Here is a 7,183-nt window from a genome sequence, read left to right as displayed (position 1 = left end):
TACAGGCATGCACCACCATGCTTGGCTAATTTTTGTATTTTTGGTAGAGATGGGATTTCACCCTGTTGGTCAGGCAGGTCTTGAACTCCTGACCTTGTGATCCGCCCGCCTCGGCCTCCCAAATTGCTGGGATTACAGGCGTGGGCCACTGTGCCTGGCGGTGGGGTTTGTGTGTGTGTGTGTGTGTGTGTGTATTTTTTTTTTTTTTTTTGAGAAGGCGTCTCACTCTGTTGCCCAGGCTAGAGTGCAATGGCATGATCTCGGCTCACTGCAACTTCCACTTCCTGGGTTCAAGCAATTCTCCTGCCTCAGCCTCCCAAGTACCTGGAATTACAGGCACCTGCCACTACGCCTGGCTAAATTTTCGTATTTTCAGTAGAGATGGGGTTTCATCATGTTGGCCAGGCTGGTCTTAAACTCCTGACCTCAGGTGATCCACCCACCTTGGCCTCCCAAAATGCTGGGATTATAAGCGTGAGCCACCGCTCCCGGCCTTTTTGTTTGTTTGAGGAGACTCACTCTCACCCAGGCTGGAATGCAATGGCGTGGTCTCAGCTCACTGCATCCTCTGCTTTCCAGGTTCAAGCGAATCTCCCACCTCAGCCGCCCAGTTAGCTGGGACTATAAGCACGCACCACCACAACCGGCTAATTTTTGTATTTTTAGTAGAGATGGGGTTTCACTATGTTGGCCAGTCTGGTCTTGAACTCCTGACCTCATGATCCACCCACCTTGGCCTCCCAAAGTGCTGGGATTACAGGTGTGAACCACTGTGCCCAGGCTTTTTTTGGTTTTAAGGAGCGAAAAGTTTAATAGGCAAGATAGAAAGAACAGCTTCCCCATACAGAGACAAGGGAGGGGGGCTTGGAACAAAGAGAAACCCCCACAGAAAAACTTTTAATGAAGGTAACTCTGAGCCAGGCTGAAAGGAAAAGGTCATTAGGCAGCTATTACTATGCCTATGTTGTGCTAAATACTCTGGACAGGGAGTGGTTCTCAGCACTAGATTGGACTTCAGTCTTCAGATGAAGGACCCCAGAGCACAGGTTTATAACAACCTGCAATAGGGAAATAAGCCCTATAAATGTGGGCAGGGCTTTCTTCAACATAAAGTTTATCCATTTACTTAGAATATCCCACAGCAAAGACCAGGCAAGGTGTTACGTACCTGTAATCTCAGCACTTTGGGGGGCCAAGGCAGGCAGATCAACTGAGGTCAGGAGTTCAAGACCAACCTGGCCAACATGGTGAACCTGGTGAAACCCTATCTTTACTAAATATACAAAAATTAGCCAGATGTGGTGGCACACACCTGTAATCCCAGCTACTTGGGAGGCTGAGGCAGGAGAATACCTTGAACCTGAGAGGCAGAGGTTGTGGTGAGCCGAGATGGTGCCACTACACTCCAGCCTGGGTAACACAAGAAGACTCAGTCTCCCCAAAAAAAAAGAACATCCCACAGCAGAAGTTCATTCATTCATTCATTTATTTTATTGTTCAACAACTACATCTTAGTATTACAACTCTTCTAGAATTTGTCTAGCAGGCTTTCTGGTTTTCGCCAGAAAGCCCCCTTAAGAAAACTTAAAAAAAAAAACCCACTTTTTTTTTTGAGACTGGGTCTCACTCTGTCACCCAGGCTGGAGTGCAGTGGCAGGATATCTTGGCTCACTACAACCTCTGCCTTCTGGGTTTAAGCGATCCTCCTGCCTCAGCCTCCTGAGTAGCTGGATTACAGGCACCCGCCAGCATACCTGGCTAATTTTTGTATTTTTGGTAGAGACGGGTTTTCACTGTGTTGGCCAGGCTGGTCTCAAACTCTTGACCTCAAGTGATGTGTCCATCTTGGCCTCCCAAAATGCTGGGATTACAGGGGTGAACCATCAAGCCCAACCCAAAATACAACACCATAAGCACCTATTAGAAGCAGGCACTGTGCTCAGTTTTGTGCCCAATGTTGTGAATACAATATTCAGCCCACAGAGGCAAGGACCCCATGATCCTTACTCAGACACAGTGATCAACATCACAATAATGTGAGTTTTAAAACGCTGGAAATTGGGAGGCCAAGGTGGGTGGATCGATCTGAGATCAGGAGTTAGAGACCAGTCTGACCAACATGGTGAAACCCTGTCTCTACTAAAAATACAAAAATTAGCTGGGCGTGTTGACATGTGCCTATAGTCCCAACTACTCGGGAGTCTAAGACAGGAGAATCACTTGAACCCGGGAGGCCGAGGTTGTAGTGAGCCGAGATTGTGCCATTGCACTCCAGCCTGGACAACAAGAGCAAAACTGTGTCTCAAAAAAAAAAAAAAAAATTGCTAATGTGTATGTAATACATTAGAGTTTAAAGCGTGCTTGTGCGAGCAATGTTCAAGTAGTTCTCTAAAGTCTTACAGAGCAATAAGATGTGAAAACCAGGCCGGGCGTGGTGGCTCAAGCCTGTAATCCCAGCACTTTGAGAGGCGGAGGTGGGTGGATCACGAGGTCAAGAGATCGAGACCATCCTGGTCAACATGGTGAAACCCCGTCTCTACTAAAAATACAAAAAATTAGCTGGGCATGGTGGCGCGTGCCTGTAATCCCAGCTACTCAGGATGCTGAGGCAGGAGAATTGCCTGAACCCAGGAGGCGGAGGTTGCGGTGATCCAAGATGGTGCCATTGCACTCTAGCCTGGGCAAGAGCAAAACTCCGTCTCAAAAAAAAAAGATGTGAAAACCAAGGCTCAGGAAGGCTAATGGATTTGCATGAGGTCGCATGGGCAGCAATCCTGACCCAGGTATTAGTATGGTAGTTATTACTATTGCCATATGCCATCCCCTTAATACCTCAAGTTAGCTGAGACACTTCTCTTCCCTACGAACTTCAAGAATCTAATCTACATTCCCAAGACTGTAGTGTATATGTGCACAAGTGTGTATACATAAACATTCTTTACAATCTGGATTGCTAAATTTGAAATGTAAGTAAAGTACAACTATCAGGAGCATCCAATTCCAGGTACTTCTGGTCACATTAGAACATCTTCAAAAATACATATATGGAAGGCGTGGTGGCTCACACCTGCTGTAATCCCAGCACTTTGGGAGGTCAAGGTGGGGTCATTTGAGGCCAGTAGTTGAGACCATCCTGGGCAACACAGTGAGACTCCCATCTCTAAAAATAAAAAAGTAGCTGGGTGTGGTAGTTGCATGCCTGTGGTCCCAACTACTTAGGAGGCTAAGGCAAGAGGATTTTCCTGCACCTGGGAGGTTAAGGTTACAGTGAGCCATGATGGCACCACTGTACTCCAGCCTGGGCAACACAGCAAGACCCTATCTCACCCAGACAGAGGATGGGTGACCACACTGAACAGAGACCAGTTCTCCCAGCTGAGGACCCCTTGAGCATCTATGACAATCAGTAGATGTGGGAGCAAGGCAATCCTAGACTTGCTGACCACAGACACATGAGAACCCAATAGAGATCAGTGCATCTGGCTAAATCTAGAATATGCCGGGTGCAGTGGCTCATACTTATAACTGCAGCATTTTGGGAGGCCAAGGTGGGAGGATTGCTTGAGCTCAGGAGTTCAAGACCAGTCTGAACAACATAGTGAGACTCCATCTCTACAAAAATAAAAAAGATTAGCTCGACATGGTGGCAGATGCCTGTGGTAGAAGCTACTTGAGAGACCCAGGTAGGGGAATTGCTTAGGCCTCGGAGGTCAACTATACAGTGAGCCATGATGGTACCACTCCACTCTGGCCTGGGCAACGGAGTGAGACCCTGTCTCAACAAAAAAAAAATGGAAGAAGAAGATGGCTTATAAAAAATGGTTGTTGTGGCCAAGTGCAGTGGCTCAGGCCTGTAATCTCAGCACTTTGGGAGGCCAAGGCAGGCAGATCACCTGAGGTCGGGAGTTCGAGACCAGCCTGATCAACATGGAGAAACCCCTCTCTACTAAAAAATACAAAATTAGTTGAGCATGGTGGCTCATGACTGTAATCTCAGCTACTCAGGAGGCTGAGGCAGGAGAATCGCTTGAACCCAGGAGGCTGAGTTCTTGTGAGCTGAGATCGTGCCATAGCACTCCAGCCTGGGCAGCAAGGGTGAAACTCTATCTCAAAAAAAAAGTGGTTGTTGCTTTAAGCTATTAACTTTTCAGATGGTTTGTTACACAGCAAAAGCTAACCAATACAGCCAGATATGGTGGCTCATGCCTGTGATCCCAACAGTTTGGGATACTGAGGTGGGAGGATCACTTGAGCCCAGGTGTTAAGAGCAGCCTATGCAACATAGCAAGACCCTGGCTCTACAAAAAATAAAAAATACTAGCCAGGCATGATGAAGCATGCCTGTACCAGCTACTTTGGGGGATGAGGTGGGAGGATCCCTAATCCCAAGAGTTGGAGGCTATAGTGGGCTATGATCGCCCACTGCACTCTAGGTTGAGGGACAGAGTGAGCTCTTGTTGCTTAAAAAAAAAATTGCCGGGCACGGTGGCTCAAGCCTGTAATCCCAGCACTTTGAGAGGCCGAGGCGGGTGGATCATGAGGTCAAGAGATCGAGACCATCCTGGTCAGCATGGTGAAACCCCGTCTCTACTAAAAATACAAAAACTTAGCTGGGCATGGTGGCGTGTGCCTGTAATCCCAGCTACTCAGGAGGCTGAGGCAGGAGAATTGCCTGAACCCAGGAGGCAGAGGTTGCAGTGAGCTGAGATCGCGCCATCGCACTCCAGCCTGGGTAACAAGAGTGAAACTCCGTCTCAAAAAAAAAAAAGAGAAAAATTGAAAAAAGCTAAATGCACTGAATAAATAAATGACTTTTTTTTCAGACTGCATTGGCCTGAAAAAAAAAAAGGTTTTTTTTAGTTGCCAGAACCACACTTGCTATCAGAGGCCTTTGGCTCTAAAGAAGGGGAAAACACTATCTAATTGCTTTGACTTTTTTGTTTTTGACTCCCAGAATTCCTTCAGTGCTTATGTCTTTGAAATGTACTTATATTTTTCCTTGTTGTTTCTTCTATTACCAAAACCCTGGTGTGTTTCACACACGTTGTTAATTACAGAGGCCATAGGTAATTAACAAGCAAAACTGTGGTTGGAAACTTAATTGTGCATATAAATGGCTGCCTAAATGTTCAAATTAAATGGTTAGCTGTTCAACCACTACCTTGTACATGCAGGGAAAATTTCTTTCTTTTTCTTTTCTTTTTTTTTTTTTTTGAGACGGAGTTTCGCTCTTGTAACCCAGGCTGGAGTGTAATGGCGTGATCTCGGCTCACCGCAACCTCCACCTCTTGGGTTCAGGCAATTCTTCTGCCTCAGCCTCCTGGGTAGCTGGGATTACAGGCATGCGCCACCATGCCCAGCTAATTTTTTTTGTTTTTTTTTTTAGTAGAGACGGGGTTTCACCATGTTGACCAGGATGGTCTCGATCTCTTGACCTCGTGATCCACCCGCGGCCTCCCAAAGTGCTGGGATTACAGGCTTGAGCCACCGCGCCCGGCCTCAAGATTATCTTTGACTTGACTTATTTGGATGACTGTTCTCAATTTATCCCTTCATCATGCCCAGAAATCAGAAAGAGGACATGTGTAGATTGTTTCAAATAATCTCTGAACTATTGTTATATCTCAGGCATTGTTCTAAATGCTTAAGACAAAATCTTGCCCTCCTGGAGCAGACATTTTAGGTTGAAGAGACAGATACTAGCTGAGCACACTGACTCACACCTGTAATTCCAGTACTTTGGGAGGCCGAGGTGGGAGGATCACTTAAACCCAGGAGTTTGAGGCCAGCCTGAGAAAGAGTGAAATTCCTGTCTCTACAGAAAAATAAAAAGTATATTAATTAACTCTTTAAAAGGAGACATAAGAAAAATACAAATTGAGTGAGATAGTATGTGCTGTCTAGAGGCATCCATATATTCTGTCTATGATGTTTTACAGATGTTATTTACCCAGTGACTGCCAAATACTCCCAATATAATCTTAATTATCTTTTTTGAATAGCATAGGGAATACTGACCACATTTCTGCCTTTGTGTTCAGTTCAGATTGACAAATATTTGTTGATCTCTGACAAGCAGCAAGAGGGACAAGGTGAACCAGCCGTTTCCTGTCCCTAAAGAGCAGCACAGCCACCAAGTAAACACGTAATTTCAATATATTGTGGTAGCCCCTGGATAGAGGGAACGACAAGTTGCTACATAAAGATGAATGCTATCTAGAAACTCCTGCATTTTCTCCTGAAGCATGTGAGGTTCTTCTGAAAAAGATGCCAAAAAGCCAGGAATCCAGCATCTATGTGATCTTAGCGGGGAGAACAGGGATAGGTAGGGAGGAACCACCAGCTCTTGGATAGCACCAGATGCTAAAACGTAAAGTGAATTCTTCCCTAAAGATGTGTCTATCTAGCTAAGTCTGCAGGGTCTCCCCACAGTAAATCTGAGGTTGAGAATGCCAAAGTATTTGCTCTCATCTAACTCTCTGACAAACGAATGGAATACAAAAATAAAAACACCTCCCTTCCAGCCTCATTGAAATCTTTTTCCTCTTTTCAAAATCTTTTAAACAAAATGGCTCTTTACTCTGGAATCTGTTCTACTGATTTGTTTAAGTAAAAGATCTCTCTCCTAAAGACAGAAAAGCCATCTTTGATCTGACTTGACAAAAAGATCTAATCAAACAATAAAATCTATGAAGGAAAAAGAAAAAGAGGCAAGCGTCTTTGAGCCACATCAAATATATGAAAGAGAGAATACTTCATTTAAATGCTAAAAACTAACACAAAACAGCTTGAAATGTAATAACCTCTGCTGAATAAGTGAAACCACATGTTGATCTGACATGAGTTTCTAAGACACAATTAAAGGTCACTTCATGTACAAACATCTCATTCTGAAGTGAGAAGCTTGAATTGTTGTCAGCATTTTTTTGGCCACCACGGGGCAGGTGCTCCCACCTGGCACAAACGATAGAGATGCCCCAGAGGAAATGAAGGTGATACTCAGCAAACTGGAAGCTTCAAATCTAACCACGCCAGGAAATGTACAACCCTGGATTTCAGCTGTTTCTGCCTTGATGTCCTAGCAAAGAGGACTACATAAATGTGAGAATCCTTGCTGCTTGAGCAAGCCCATGCAAGTGGCTTTACGCACGGCTTTTTTCTGCCGCGCCCATCTTGATGACCC

At 45.2% G+C, this 7,183-nt stretch overlaps 1 non-coding gene across 1 annotated transcript; it reads left to right on the top strand.

The window, feature by feature from the left end:
• Positions 1-1,512: 1,512 nt before the first annotated feature.
• On the top strand, positions 1,513-1,574 carry LOC118154315 (U7 small nuclear RNA). Its single transcript, XR_004744186.2, has one exon. It is a non-coding gene; the product is annotated as a U7 small nuclear RNA (small nuclear RNA).
• The last annotated feature ends 5,609 nt before the right edge of the window (positions 1,575-7,183 follow it).

This window comes from Callithrix jacchus, chromosome 5, assembly GCF_049354715.1.
Source record: "Callithrix jacchus isolate 240 chromosome 5, calJac240_pri, whole genome shotgun sequence".
NCBI classification, from domain to species: Eukaryota; Metazoa; Chordata; class Mammalia; order Primates; family Cebidae; genus Callithrix; species Callithrix jacchus.
This window is presented reverse-complemented; position numbering and strand designations above follow the sequence as displayed.